At 42.2% G+C, this 16,509-nt stretch overlaps 1 long non-coding RNA gene across 1 annotated transcript in view; it reads left to right on the top strand.

Annotated features, from left to right (window-relative positions):
- Positions 1-16,509, top strand: part of LOC146596763 (uncharacterized) — a 234,630-nt gene that overhangs the window by 209,025 nt on the left and 9,096 nt on the right. Inside the window, exons 8-9 of the long non-coding RNA XR_014895678.1 lie at positions 20-2,036; positions 5,565-5,679. This is a non-coding gene — a long non-coding RNA (uncharacterized LOC146596763). The remainder of the gene's footprint in view (positions 1-19; positions 2,037-5,564; positions 5,680-16,509) is intronic.

Here is a 16,509-nt window from a genome sequence, read left to right as displayed (position 1 = left end):
AGTTCTCTTTTCCTTCCAGACAGTTCTTGGTAACTGATCTGCTTTCACCATTTGGATTCAAGCCCATTAAAGGATTTGAGGAAAGCTGTTCAGCACTGTGGGCAATGAGGAATGAATGCGACCTGTCTAGATGAGTTACACATATCATTTCAGACCTCTAAAAGTAGTAAATATATATAWAGAGAGAAAGAGGGACTCTGCAATGATAAAGGCAGTCTCCATGTGTTCTCAAGAGTTGCCAACAGTTGGCCTCCAGACTAGCTTGAAGGTTTCTGTAACCTCCSCAGATAGCAGCTGGTCCAAACAAGCTTAAAATAGAGATTACCTGAGCTTCAAGTTGCTGGGAACTGGGAGAGTACATGCCACAACTGAAACAGCAACCTCTGACCTTTCATTTCTAAACCTCCACTACTGGTGATTACCTGACACAAAGTACAGGAATAGGTGGATCTTAGTAAAAATGTTGTAAACGAAAACCTAAGACTGAGCACACAAGWTTGAACAAAGTGTGGAAAGAAAACGAYCTCTATCCCAATTGCAGGGAGTCATGTGGAAGAGAAGCAATTTATATGGCCCGTGGTCACTCAAGGACACCCTTTTACAGAGAAGCATCTTCAGAAATTGGATCCTGTGAGTTTGCTACAGCCTTATATAGCTAACATGGTAGAAACAGCACTCATAGCAGAAGCTGTAGGTTTTAGTTGTATAGGTTTTCATGGAGTTTAAATGCAGAGATGAACTGTAGGGATGGGAGCAACAGGAGACTGTTAGTTGATTGTGAGGTTCGGATGGAAGTTTTTATATACAGTTTCAGCTGATAGAAAGACAGATGGCTCTGTTGCTAACTATTCCTTACATATACATCAGCCCTCTAAACACATTGTGCATCTGCTGTTTTTGAAAATATTAAAAAAAAAAGCACCTGAGCTTTCAACTTCCCAGTATGCAGTCAGTAGGTTAGAGGGAGAAGGGGATGCTGCAACTGTGAAATTAAGCCTAACTCAAAGTTAATTTACAGTGGTAATATAGTCAGTATGTTTCTGGCCTAATGTGATACCCATACAAAGCATATTGACCTGATATCTAATTTTTTTTTTTTGTTCTTACTTGAAACCTAAAATTTGGTTTCAAATAAAAATCGATTCCTACACGGTTCATATAACACAAGCACTTTATTGAATTCTGACTGAATCACTGTTGCTCAGAGACTGAAGGCCAAATCCTGGCCCTATGACATGGGCCCAGGAGCATTATGTAGGATGTGACATTTCCCAGACCATAGGCAACTCAGATTTTAAGGGAAGGTGAAGGAGGTGGATGCCTACCCTAGAGAGATGCCCCAAAGGCAACAAAAAAGCAAAATCATGAAAGAGAACTATGTCATCTTTTCTATTTTCTAGCACAATTTTTTTTTTCCTGAAATTTTCAAAATCTGCTGCTGGCATGTGCAGTGCATTTTCAGCCACTCCCAGGCAACCAGAATAGAGGTGTCACCTTTGCAAGTTGCCCCAAAGAGAAGCTGAGGCACCAGATAAGAGAGCTGCTGGGCCAGCAACAGGGGACACAGGGGCAAGAGGAGTTGGAAGAAAGGGAGGCCAAGCGTGCAGGGCATGCCAGGAAGGGACTGGTAGCTAGCAGATGGAGAGACTGGTTGTAGGAACAGGCCCTAAAGTTGGCTGCTGAGGGGTGAGGTGCTGGACTCTCCTGTCTGGAAAGCGTAGCCTCAAAAGAGGGGACTGTTACAGAAAAGACCACCGCGGGTCTCCTAGGAACACACCACTTCCACCCAGCAGGCTCTGGAGCAGCTGTGTCTGATCAGCAGTCACGGAAGCAAAGCAAAAGCCATAGGAGATGGACCTGTGCACACCCCGCAGCAACARCTCCCCCATGAAACCTGCTTCACTCACATGGTCCCGACTGTTGAGTTAAGTCTGTTGAGATTTCCCATCAGAAGCACCCTTCTCCACCTCTACAGCAGCAGCTCGGCCRTCACTGCAGCCTGCAACAGCCTCCACAACATCAGCAGAGGAGCAGAGGTATTTGGAGATCTGTGGTGAATACTGGAAGCTGATTTATTTGAGCTCTTCTTTCACTGAGCATGTGAGGGTATTTCTCCTCTAGATCCCTTTCAAGACTGTGCCATCCACTGGCACAGACTTGTCCAGACTGGGCAGCCCAGGGTCTGAAGGAAACGTGCCTTTCATCCATCACTGTCTCGTAAATCAGACCCCAAATCTGGGCCCCCTAAAATGTGAGAAAATGAGAGATTTGATTATCCATATGGATCATTCTGGATTTGTTCCAGATTGCTTCATTAATAGCAATCAAAGACATCATTTTAATGGATTTTTTATCCTGAAAATTATGATCATGAGGAATTTGTTCTGAGTATTGATTTTTGAAAAGGCTTTTGATTCTCTTCAATAGCCTTAACTTATTTCAGATTTAGGTAACAGTCGGATTTGGTCTTAAATATGTTAGATAGGTCAATCTCCTTTATTCAAATCCACAGTTATTTTAAAACTAATGACCATAGTTTGAAGATGATTTATATACTAGGACTTAGACAGGAGAGTCCTTTTTCTCTGACACTTTTGCTGCTACAGTGGAGCCTTTGTTTTAGGAGAAATCAGTATTTTTAAGGGAAATGTCAGTGATGTTTTCCGTTCTGTCTTTAGTTGGGGAATACATTATTCTTTTTTTAATGATGGTTTTAGATATTGTGCTGGAAATCACTGAATGTTCATGTTTCTTCTTTGTTAATTGGGGTAAAACTCTTAAAGCCATTAGGCGATTTAAATGTAGCTCTATTTGAGCAATATCCTTTATTGGATCCCCCATTATCCTTTAAACATCTTGGTGTGCAAGCGGATAAAATTAGAAAGAATTTGTTTGCTTTAAATTGCCAGCCTCTGCTTGATAAAACTATTAGCTATTTAGCTAATTGGACCGCTCTTCCATTATCATTAATTGGCAGAATTGATACAATTAAAATGGGGGCTTTATCTAAACTGTTTGTGTTTATTCCAAGGTATTCCCATCAAATTCCCTGACATGTTCAGAGCGTCTTACGTTCTGCAGTTAGTTTTGCTCTCAGACTTAGAGGTAAATTTTTAGCTTATTCATACTAGTGAAGGTAAACCGAGGCCGCCCTTGGCTGGGGCCACCATAATTGTCACCTTATTGGCTTGAGACACCCAACCAGGCCGCCGGAGAAGTCAGCAATATGCACAGTGCCGAGCCGAGATGAACCCGGCGGCAGTCCTCGTGCAATGCTACCTCCATCTAATTCGTTTGAGTCACTGTAGTTGTTAGAACATACAACAGCCATTTCATGAAACGTGCTGTGTTTCATGGGTTAATTCTGATACAACTCTGAGCTTTGCTTTTTAGTATTATCTGTATTATTCTGCCCATTCTCCATTCATTTTCTCTATCACCAATATCACTGTACACGTGCTTCACTCATGCACTTATTTCTATTTAAATTGTACATCTCATTAAGGAGTCCACATCGAGTGGACTCATGGCACRAAGAATGACACAGTGTGTACTTCTGTTTAAAAATCCATGAAGGCGGAGCACACAGTTTGTAGAATATTAATGAATTATTTGGCTTTTTGTGCTTAAAGCAGAGTCAATCCGGATAAGCTTGATAGCCAGTGGAAATAAACTGTAATGGAGRGTAGCCCAAGAGCAGTCCATGCCACAGCTCTTGCTTTCACAGGTTGCCCCTCGCTGCCAAGCCCATCAGAGCGTCTGTGCAYGAGCGGCTGCCGGAGCCAGGGCTCCTCGCAGGTTCGCAGGGCCAGCGTCCCACTGCCACGGGCACTGAGCAGGGCAGCACGGGCAGAGGCTGGAAGTGCTGCTGCTCCRGGTCTTGGGGCCACTTCTAGGGAGGAGGAGAGAACCTGAGTCTCTGGGCTGAAGACCTCGCATGTCTTGTGAGCACCATATTCTCTGTAACGTAAGTCAGCTTGAGCTGGAGGGGCTGACGTGTGCTGACGTGTACTTCTGCCRGTGCAGAAGGAAAACTATCTTACAGTAACAAATGCAGCTGATGGTTCTCATGCTGCGCTTATTTATACTCATGGAGTAACTCTAGTAAATAAGTAGCATCACAGTGGTGTAAAGCTGATGTGAATGAGATGAGAAGGAAGCCCAGTGGGAACAGTTCGAAGAGGTGCGGTGCAGTAGTCCTGCACGTATGACATTCAGGATGTGCTAGAGCCAAACWCTGCTATATGGCAAGCAGTGCTGCTTACCTCGACTGTGAATTTGGCTTATTGTCACTAGGATGAGAAGAGTCCAGAATAAGGGATATTCCTGGGCTGAAACGTCAGTATGGCATAGCAATGGTTTGATCAGTCTGAAAGTAGAGATATAACTCTGTATATCATTAACTAAGACAATAATAAATTAATACAATAGCCAAGTAATAGTGCTGTAAAGCTTTCATGTATGAACTGGAATGTGAATACTGAGCTTTTCATTTCATGGTTGAAAAATACATGAGTTGACCCAAATATTAATTTCTGCATTTCAATCATTTACATATCATGGGTCAATAATCATTTCTTGCACAAATGACTTTTCAAATGAGAAGCAGTATATTGTAATGGTCTATCATATTTACAAACATCTCATTGTTTTCCCAACTTAGCATTTAGTATTTAAAATACACTGGACCAGATATTGTTTGCCAAGTACAATACAAAAATGGCTCATGTAAAATGCAGAGACTATTTTCTTTTACTATTATCCATAAATTATAATGATCATAAACCATAGAGTGGCCATTGCCCCTGGCATACTCAGGCCCCCACTTGGAAGGAACATGTTTTTCCAGATATGCTTCAGGAGATATGACACCCCTCTCTGCTCTTTCCTGACCCTAAAAATCTCACCCCTTTGAGGAGCAATCCCACTGAAGATCTAGCACTGTTATGAGGGCTAATGGTGTTTTTTCCAGAAGTTTAATATATCCCAAGCTTTTTTTTACAGCATGCAACAACATCCAACAAAATGCCTAGGGTGTCTTTTTTCAATTACTTTACAAAGCTAAAATAATATAAATAACCTTGCTTTTTACTTACTGGTATTGAACTTAGTCCATCATTTTGGGCTGTTCATTGTTTCCTTGTATTCCACCCTTTTATTAGACAACATATCCCTGTAGAAACCTTGTGTCTTGGAGTAAATAGTGTTCAAGTCCTGAATTAATCAGACACTACTGCAACATATATACACTGCCCAGCAAGATGAATTTATACATCTGCCTTTTCCTCTAATTGTAATTCCAGAGGTTGAATATCAACAGCATATGGGTATATCCACATACAGGCATGCATACACACATATACAGGCACACTCACTGTACATTAATCTCTCTTGACTTATCTGTTGCTGTCTTTAATTTATATACTTCAAAACTGAGTGGTGAGGTCATTTATTAGACTGTTTCTGTGAGTTTTATGTAGTGATAAGAAAGCAGTAACATGCAATTTGTTTTTATAGAACTCACTTTTGTAAGTATGATCTAATATTTCCTTTCTTTTCAACAGAGCAGTGAGGAAGAAGAGCTTTCAGAGCTAACCAAGAGTTAACTGGCTACATTTCAAGTGTCACCATTGTCTTACATCTACATAGCGAGCGAGAGCGCGAGAGAGCCAGAGAGATGTAAGTACAGCAGGCCACTGGGAAAAAACGTTTATAAGTAGAAATTTCTCCTCAGAAGCCTCAGAACAAATCTTTCCAGTTTGTCTTGATTTTTTCTTCTGCTATGTTTTAAACACAATGTGTGGTGGAAGCGATTGTTATTATCCAAAGGACCTTACTTGCTGGCTCGCTGCATCTCTGTTTATGAAATGCCATAACAAAAGTGAGCTCACGCTTGTGTGCTTCCAATGCGTGATGTTCCTGTGTGCCAGATGGGCACTTTCATGACTGTATGAGCGTGGATTATTTCATTTCCTACATCTGGGACTCCAAATGGCTGCACAGAATGCCACAGGAGAGAGGCGCAGAGCTTCGGCTGGGGAAACCTACCTTCACAGGGGAGCCGCCTGCATCAGAGGGGATGAGGCAGAGAGGCCCCGAGTGATATCTGAAAGTTCACATAAAGCAGGGCCGTAAGGGAAACCTTTAGAACCAGGAACAAGACAAAAATAAACAATAACTAATGCTGGATGTCAGCTGCAGGGAGCGGGGGGAGGGAAAATAAACCATAAGCAGTTTCTTGTCTGGCCACAGAAGATGTGTTTGGAATGCTGTTTTGTATTGCAGCGCAGAAACTCTGCGGTGACCTTCAGATATCACTGGATATTACAAGTTCTACAGATAGCCAGAGAGAAATATCCCAAGGAGAGCTGGCATATACCGTGCCATCTTCGTTAATTTTGACTGCGTATTGCTCACAGCCCATTCCAAAACTCTGATTAGGCAGCCTTATGAAAATACTACAGGATCCTGCAGCAACAGTCAGAAATGCTAGTTTGTAACAATGCTGTTGCAGGATTTGGGGTAATTGCTTGTTTGTTTATGGGCTAAAAGGATGCTTTTCTTTTTTTAATCCCTAAACAATGAGACTAGATCCTTAGTATGTTGAGGTCCTAACTCATCACACTTTTGCWGTGGGTGTTGCATTTCAGAGCCAACAAACAGGAGGAGGTGGTAAGAAGAGACAGAGTAGCCTGTCCTATACATTTGATTGAGTTAGCTGTAGTAGGAAAAATATGGTTAATTCAGTGGCTTCCTTTAGATAAAAGAAAGCAAGCTGGGAAAAAAAAGAACAAATGAAAGAAGTAATGAACAAAAGAAAGTAAGAGCTTGTGACACAAAGTAAGAAAAATAAACAGCAGTTGACTTAACTATTTTGCATAAGATATTTACAAACCACAGCATATTACTGTTTGCTTTATGCATTTTCACATCCTGCTCAGTTTAAAGCAGTAATTTTCTGCAAGGACAACAGAGGGAAAAAAAAATGCTTTACACTGCTTATATTAATTACATTTTTTCATTACCCGTCATGTTTTCTACAGGCTTGTGTATTATTACTGTAAAATGTAATGAAACAGAAAAGGAAAAAAGAATGGACTTCTGGGAAATTTTCCAATTCTTGAAATGCAATGTTAATTGAGAGCTATTTTTAGGTCATCACAGGCAGAGCTGAACTTATTGCCATCAGTGCACAGAATGGGGACAGCCCAGGTGCAACACAAGCTGGGTGCGGGTATCAGTTTCTACTGATGGAGAAAGAGGGAGGGGAACTAACTCTCCAGCCGGGTTGTTCTGGTTGGGTTCTGAACAGCTTTTATTTCTCCGTGTAAAGTTCCCAAAGCAGAAATGAAAGGGAAGGGTGCAGAGCTGGCGTGGGGCCAGGACCCACAGTGACCATGGGCACTCCTGAAGGAGACCTGATGACTCCTGTGACAGGAGAGCAGAGCAAAAGAAAGTGAGAAGCACTCTTCTGGTGGCTGACTTCCAGCTCTAGGAGGGAGGGCACTCTGAAAGTCAACATAAAATAAAGGCCCCCAAAATGTATCAGAAACGTGATCCCTTTAATTTATAGATCTCCTAAAAGGCTGCCAAAAATCAATTATTTTAATTTGTATATAGCACAGCCATGGACTGATTCAAGTTCTTTTGAAGTATTTTTAAACAGCCATTGCACAAAGCTATCCTCTCTCCCATATGCAAAAAATGAATTGAAAACTGCAATTTCTCACAGTCGCTTTGATCGCAAGAAAAGACACACAGGGACTCTGCAAGCAAATCTGAGGCCCCCCGCTAAGTCCTTTAACTGGGTACCTTTTCTGTTAGTCCCAAGAATCAGTGCAGCTATTCCTCTTCCCATATTATCTGCCTCATTTTCCGAAAAGTACACGGAAGGTGTTTGAGCAAAGAACACCTCRTGGAGACCAGAGGAAGTAGTTATTGGTACTTGCGGGTGCATGGAGTTTCCCTTTGAAACAAGAGAAGTRGAAAAACTTTGGTGTGCACTTAGCAATTCCGAAATGAAAGGAGAGAGAGCCGTCAACATGGGGGAAGCCAAAGTTACCATCTCCATYTCATTCTCTACTCCACACAGAAGTATTATAAAAGCAAGAGGCTAATGCAAACTTTTCAGCAGCCCTCTGTGGACCTTTGCAGGTGAGTTTCAAAGACATATCTCTATCAGTTGTACATGATAGCAACAACCCTTCCAGAAATGTTGCTGCTCTCCTGAAATTCTTTCATGCAGTCGCTGCCAACACTAAGGAATGGAGAAATCAAAGGAGTTGCAGAGCATGGATGTGTCTTCTCCTCACATGTTAGACTGAAGAGAGGAATCTGTAGAAACCTGAATTGTGGGTGCACTGCTCTCYTTCTGACTGACAAAAATAAGTGTGCACTTATTTTTCACACCACTGAAATTAACCCAAACTGTTTTCTAGTTGCTTTGGCCCGATGCTTTTATTGGTCTCAAAAGCCAATCATAAGCATATGGTGGAATTATCAAGACTGTACATCTTGTTTTGGTGCTGCTAGAGAGTTGATTACCAACCTGTCACCTATGCACTTACATTGCCCCAGGTCATCAGAGGGATCTTTGTGAGGATTTTAATCGAAGGCAGTTAAGCACTGGGATTCCTGAAGTGATCTAGTCCTTTTTTCCCTCAAACAAATAGCTTGTATCCTTTCTTTTTCTTTACTCACTACAAGTTTCTTTGCTCTTTTGTGCTTTTGTTAGTTATTTGAGGATCCAGGCTTATCCCTTTTTCCATCTCAGCTTAAGAATCCTGAATATGCCCAAGAGCCATATGAAGTAGCAGGTATCACTGCTCCCCGGAGTCTAGCAGAGTCTCTTACCTTGACCAGTGCCATGCTACTGCATGRGCCTCAGATTTTCACCACAGACTCCTCTCCATTTCTTACCTRTCTTCAAATCTCTGCTTTTCCCAGCTATATTTGACTTATCAAAAATAATAATATTGGACTCYGTGCTTTCCAGATGTCCTCTCCACAGCAGGTTTGACACTGTATAGGTGTGTTACAGATTTTCCTGGCAAGGCTTGTATGGATTAAAAARCAATGCAAAGCAAAACACAAAATAAAGAGTTGTTTTTTCTCCAAACATCTCTAGTGCTAAGATAGAAGTGATAAATCATAAATATAAGCCAACATGTTTTTCTCTTATCTGACAAATTGAGTTAAGACTGTTGAGCTCAAACACTWACAGCAGAATTGACAAACACTTCCTTTTAGGAATGCTGCATCAAAGCCATTAACTTTTATAGTTAGAGACCATTTAAAACCCATGCAAGACATATAAGTTAGCACATATTGCCGTGCACCCACATACAAGGCGTAAGAACTGATACGCTGTTGCAGATCAAGAAGGAAATCCTGATTCAATAGGCTGTTCTTGTAGTGTCTCCAATAGTGGTGCCAGCGTGGGGAGTTCAGTTTGCCAAGCTAAGTGACTCCAGCTAGCCGAAGCCTCACTGTAGGCCTTAGCTCATTATTGGCTTTTCTGCACTATATTTCATTAAGACCAATCTCGAGCTTGACAGCTGACTCCCTACTTCTGTATCTCACTATGGCAGGCTCCTTTCTGTGTTTAGATTTGAGTTATTCCACTTCGCTAGTCAAATTGGTCTGAATCCATAGCCCTCAGATCCAATGTCACAACATTCTTCCTGTAAGAAAGCATTCAACTTTGTTCTTTCACAAGGCTTTAGTTTTCCTTAGCATTTGCTGTCCTTGTAGGCTACACTCCAAAATGGCAGGGCACCTTTGCAGATTGGAGCAGGTAAATTTTTCATAGGATGGTAGGAGTAGGTGGTAGAAGGCATGTTGGAAGGCATGGAAGGAGGCAAGAGACCCMTGAGACTACAAAGTCTTCTGGAATATCTTTGTTTGATTATAGACAGTCTAACCCAAGCCAGCTGGATCCTAGTACACCACCCCTAAAGGCTTGACTCCTTTGTGAGACCGCCCCTTCAAAGCTTAAGATACTGAGGAAAGGGTGATGAACTGGTTTATTCTAAGTCAAAGTTGCAGAGAGTCAGGAAGTCAGRATTCAAATGGAAATTCAAACTTGAGATAATGTCCGAAGATACRTGTGGACTCTGATATCCATGGCAGTTTTGCCATAGCTTTCACAAGGACTAGGATTTCATCTCTGGGAGTTTTCATTTTTCCACTTAGTTAGCTGGAACCTGTCGTCTATTGAAAGACGGTCACAGTGCACCTGAAGAATTGTAGTAATAAGCCAGTSAAGGAGACTTTGCAGGATGGACCCATGGAGACTACAATCATTTGACTGGATCAACAGGTGGAATTTCATCAGAGAGCGGATTCAAATGTCACTTTGAAAATTTCACTTTGGTGTGGTCGTTTTCTGTTTCAACTTGCATTGGAAACGGCCTGTAGATTTAAACTCTGGCTCAGAGCAGGTGGAAYGAGGATTTGTTAATTCTTAAAATAATAAAAAAACAAAAAAACACAAACATTTCAGGCCATAGCCCTAACATAAATGAATTTGGCATGTTTAAGAGTGGACYGTCACTTCCACGATGAAATCAATGGATATAATTTAAGTTTTGGTCAGATGAGTCCTCAAGCTTGCAGACCATACTCCAAACATGCACCAGATATTTGTGTTTAGAGGGTCAGATAGGTACTGACTACAGCCCAATACTTTCAAAGATTTTAGTTGTCTAGATCTCAGGGAGCAATAGGCAACAGGCAACAGCGCTTAAGTATGTTTCAGGGTCTGGGATTTTCAAAAGCCCATGTGTTCCTAGCTCCTGKTGGCAACAAGGAGCCTGGAAGCTTAGAAAAAAATCTTAAGCAAACATTGAAATGCATCCAGAGGTACTTAAATATCTGTGGAAATCTAMCTTATTCACCAGCCTTGTCTTTCCCTATCACATTTGGAACCACGAGGGCTTTACATGGCACTACTCTGCTCCTTTGCCTAATTTGTTGGTGGAAAAGGAAAGAAAAGGTGTTATGAACCTCAGCTGACAGCAAACAGTCATAAGCAGTGGCGTGCTACCTAGGGTATTGAAAGATGCCATTGTATACTTTAGATGCAGAACCCAATCAAGCTGCAGAAATTACAACTTCAGGTTTAATGTTGTTGCAGATGCCAAGCTTTCCACTCTGCCTCCTGCCCTCTCTGTGTTCCTGATCGGAGGAGCTACATCGCTGTGTGTGAGGCCCTGCTAGAAAACATGGCCAGCCTGCAGGGGCTCAAAGGCTTTGGCTGCTAAAGGGTTGGCTTCTGAMTCCCATCATACCCAGGAGGACCTAGATGCTGAAATAGGTGACCATGCTCACACAGTAGCCTTTGAAACAGGACACGTGAGTGGGCCTGCTCCTAAATACTTGTGTAGATGTGCCATCAAGTGACCTACACARTCCTCTTGCAGTCCTGTCAAGGCTGGATTTGGGGGGAGGCAGCTTTTTCTGCCTAAAGAACAAACCACTTGTAAACAATCTGACAGATTCACTCTGTATTATCCAGAAGAGTGATCACAACCAGACAGTGAAATGCTTCCAAAGGTTCCCAAAATTTTTGGCACTGAGCACGTGAGTTGCTGCCTCCGACCCCTGCCCTCCTGCCAGTCTAGGGAGGCAGAGGTGAGGAGAGTGGGATTTGGAAGCATGATGTCTGGGCATCAGCAGTTTTGAAGTAATACTAGAAAAAAGTGTCTGGTTCTCCACTCTATTTTACTGGTTACATGCCAGCGTAATTCTACTGCAGTCAGTGGAGTTACACTGCTGTAAAAAAAAAGAGTGCAACAGAGTGAGTATCCAGCTCGATATATTTAATGTCAATAGAGTTAATAATGTTAATGGTAACAGAGGCCAGAGCAGCAGGCAGGTCTGACCCCGGCCTCTATAATTTGCCTCAATAGGTCACACCTTAACCCTATTATTTTTCTTAACTTTTTCTAACTTGTAATCTTCCTGGGTATCATAAGAATAAAGTTTGCCTCCCAAGTAACTCCTCTAACCCAAACATATCCCTGTTTAAATATTAGGACTGGGATGAAGGATACCATGCTTAAATGGTATCCTTTGAAATGGGGCACTGTGCATAAAAAGGCTGGCCAGATCCCCATTAGAAGGGTTAGCTAAAGAGTGGGGAACTGGAAACATTAACTGCTGCCAATTTCTTTTTTCTCTTTATTAAGCCCCTTTGTCCAAATAGTATGAACATTTGGTGCATTTAGTTCTAAATATGTCAAATGCTCCTTTAGCAAAGAACTTTCAAAACCTAAAATTATCTTTTAAGATCAGATTCACTGCCTGAGTTCACAATTATTCTTCTCTATACAAATAAACACACACACTTGCATATTTTGTCCTGCACTGCAGAATTTTCCTGGGATAGCACTATGCTGTCTGTGGAGGCCTGCTGAAAAGCCTTGCTTTCTGATAGCAGAAGAGCACTGCAACTAATAACACACTGTTGAGAGAGGGGAAGAAGTGGAGTTAAGAGTGATTACCCCAAAATATAACAAATGTAAAAATAAATTGGCTTCATTTTCACCTACTGAAGACCAAGACCGGTAAAACAACTTTGATTAGTGTAACAGGACAATAGGAATGAAATTGGCTTGGTCACCAGATTTTTGCAGGATGACACTGATGGTATTACTGTCCAACTTCAAAGATTTGGAAAGAAGTGGCTGCTAATGCTGGAGAATAGAAGCCTGTTTTTCATCAACTAGGCTGGCTTGACAAATTAAGTCTGCGGAGTCATTAGATTAAGATAAGCTCTTATCTCCTAGACTGACATTTATTCAGAGCTTTTTATGCTGTTCAGCTAGTAATTAGTGCAGTTCAATTTTTAACACTGCTTTGTCCAGTCATTTGACAAATTTGAAATTTATACAGTTTGAGTTTAAAAAGTAAATAAAATCTAAGAACAGAAAATTATTAGCCTGGAAAGATTTTAATTTGAAAAATTAAAAGTTGAGACAATGCTAAAAATCTTCAGGCAGGTCAGAAGTGCTTCTGCTGTTGATTCACTTCTGTATGCAGAATGAGAGGCCTCTTGAACTAAATTTTTAGGCACCAAGCACCAGATATCTGTAACGAATCTGTAATTTCTTTCATGCCCGTCCATTTGTAGTTCTGCTGCATTAYGGGGGCAGGAATCCAGGGAAGACTGCTCTCCTGCTCATTAATGCCTGTCTACCTCATTCAGCACTCAGGTTGGGATTTCTGGGAGGGAGTTTCAAAAGGATTCTTCTCTCATATGGCTGATTTCACTGGATAAGGTTTATTTTTCCTGTCCTAATTTTCTTGTAATAACAGAAGGATTGTTCCACAGTAAACCAATGTATTACTTTTGGACATATGTTTTAACATTGCTTTAGACTAACAAATCCTTTTTTAAAACAGCTCATTTTGAGTAACTGAAGATCAGAATTGGAATAATAATTAGTGATTTAATGGGTGAGGCTTTATTTATGGAAATTTAGTGGGTTTGTTATGGCTGTATTCTCTTATTACTATTACATCATTTATTTTGTCCRAAGTGCAGACATCTCAGCATCTACAGTTGTTACCTTTAGAAATGCACAGGCAAGGAGAGTTCATAAACTGTGAGATCATCCAACCACTTTATTCCTATGATCGCTGGCTCTCACCAAAAAAAAAAAAAAAAAGAGAGAAAAAAGAATTAAAACATGGACTCTGGAAAGAAATCCAGCCAATCTCAGGCTGCCTGTTTCGAAAATAGTCCATTCCTCTTTACGTTTTAGAAACATTTTATCACCAAGACCACTGAAGCCCCATGGGCCAGCGGCTCTCACAGAGCCAGTACAGCTGCTGATCAGTTTTGCCACTCGCAGCGCGCCGGAGCCAAGGCCACCGTGGGGGAACGGTGCTCCACGTTACCTGGGACCAGGGCTCTGTCTGTGGTGGCACCATGCATGCCTGCTTTGCATGCCAGCTCTTCTGGGGTCTGATTTTCCTGATGCTGAAATGACCCCAAACCCTCAGAAGAGTTACACACCTCATAAGCACAACTGCCTTTAAAACAGCTCTTTATGGCACGGCTGGAAGGGAGGTGCAGAAGCCGGCAGTGATCTCAGCGCGTGGCAGAGGCAGGAATGAGTCTCTGGCTGTCTTCCACTTGCTGGGCCAGATCTGCACCCTAGACCTGCCCCAACTCATGCTCTGAGGCAGTGGCTTTGAGCACTCTGGCTGTAAGACACAGGTATTTCCCACTGGAGGTGTGAAACCCAGCAGAGCAAATTTAAGCTGCATGAGACTCCCTACCTTTGTGCTCTCCGCTCCACCCCATCTCCATCCCTGCACTGCAGGGTGAGACCTCAGCTTGTGGTCAGGAGGGCCAAGAGGTAGCCAGGGAGACAATAAATAGATGTGGCAATACTCACAAAATGACCTGGAAAAAAATAGCATCACTGCCCCAGAAAGCATCAAGTACTGTTTGGCAGATCATTTTTTTCGCTCTGAAGTTTAGCTGTTAATGCCATCTTTTCTATCTCCTGAGTCAAAAATCCCCAAGAAGTACACTTTCAAAGCCTAAATTACCTCCCTGAAAGGGTGGCCCAACAGAGAGACAAAATGGAGCCTGTCCCTGGAGCTCGGTTAACTGGGAAGAAAAGACACAAATTCTGATTATGCTAGGGGAGAGCAGGGCCTGAACAGAGGGAAGAACTGGTGGCAGCAGCACCCCTCTTTCCTTGGACTTGTTTGCTTTCTTGTGCTGTTGCTCATTGCTATGTTGTGTATTGCTACAAAGGTTAGATTGCGTCAGCACTCTCCAGGCAAGCAGGAGTCTGTTTGACTGTTGGATAAAAGGAAAAAAAGTTGTCATCACCACACATAAAGAAACAAAGTCCACGTTTGGGCCAAAAAGCCACCCTAATATGAAAGTATTTCCATCTTCTTTTGATAGGCTGTAGAGATAACTGCATACAGCTGTCTTGGTGTTATCTGTCAAGGATGTCCAGCTAGCAGACCTGGCTCATGGGACAGTACCCTGGACTATTTCAGACACCTCCTAGCCACTGCTTGTCAGTGGGGTTTTGCCCATGGACTGCCACCAGYCTCCTATACTTCCATGAGAGATGTTGCTGTCCTGCACCTTTGCTTTGGATTGACTATTTAAAGGCAGCTGCTGCTTGGTAGCTCACTCAAAGGGGATAGTTGGCTTCACTTCTGGCCTAAGTGCCTAGAGCCGGAGACCCTTGCTGGCCCAAAAGAGGAGGCTAAAGACTGGCAGAACCTACCAAAGGAGAAGTCCCTGCAGGTCCCRGGAAGAGGCATTGCTGACAACGCTGTTACCGTGAGGAGATCTTTGTTCAAGTTCTGAGGCCAGAAAGGACAGCCAGGACTCACAGGTAAATCTCCCTGAAGACGGGGAAAATAGGAGTTAGAGAATCATATTTAGCTCAAGCTACTTAGTAAATAGTGAGAGGCTGCAAAAAGAAAATTGGGGGGTTAGCAGCAGGAAGGTGCCATTGAATGGCAATAACGATACAGCCCCGCTTTACCCTGCCTGCCATTTGCGAAGTCTCGCTCTGAAGTGGGTGATTGCTCTTCAGCATTTGGCCAAGGTCAGACAGACAAGAGAGATTTTGTTTTCCTCAAGTTTCTAGTATTCCTAAGCAATTTCTAAAATGAGAGAAAAGGAAAGTAACTTTTTTTAACCTTCAGCTACATTGTCAGTGTCACCAGAAAATGCCTGTTACCTAGACATTACTCTGATTTTGTTTTGAGAACTTTTGGCTTTTAAGTTTACTACAAGAGATACTCATCTTCCAGAAAAAATATATTTGCCTTTTTTTAACTGGGTTCCATGGGCTCAGATTTACCAATGGTGTTTTAAGGTGCAGTAAATTATGCAGCAAGTTCCTTACAAACATCCTTTACTCTCTGAAATCAAGGTGAACAGTCAGTAGCACAAGTAGGTGGTGTAGTCATCTAGCTGTTTGCGTTTCCCCCAGGCATGCGGCACTTCCCACAAATAACTACACTTTGCACTTCTGTAACATACATCCTGTGACCTCCCAGTGGCAACCAAAAGGTKGGGTAAACGCCTCATTCTTATTTAATAGGTGCTTAGCACTTCAGAAAAGCAAGTTCGAGGTAGGTTGTGTTGAACCTAAGATTAGAGAAGTCTTTCTGGAAAGTTGATGGAAATGATTTGCTCAATTACTAGTAAGAAATTCAGCATTCGGTGATCGACACAACTGTTGGAAGATGAGTTCCCTCGCACCGCTGCCTTTATAGAAAAGCCCATCTCCAATATGCTGAGTTTCTCCCCATTTTATTTTTCTGTTGTGCAGTATTCATTAAACATTTCACTGTGACATGCCATCGCCAGTGTGCCAAATCCTGAGCAAATCACATCCTCTGTTCTTCTGTAGCAGATTTGTGAGATAATCTATTACAGATTAATCATTTCAGTCTTATGGTGCAATGTCAAAAATAAATTGGGGTTATGAAGTTGGAGGGGAGCCACTTGGGGGG

The sequence above is a fragment of the Rhea americana genome, unplaced genomic scaffold (assembly GCF_003343005.1).
Source record: "Rhea americana isolate MKP2758 unplaced genomic scaffold, rheAme1 scaffold_2, whole genome shotgun sequence".
NCBI classification, from domain to species: domain Eukaryota; kingdom Metazoa; phylum Chordata; class Aves; order Rheiformes; family Rheidae; genus Rhea; species Rhea americana.
Note: the sequence above shows the minus strand (reverse complement) of the source record. Positions and strands in the feature narration are given on the sequence as shown.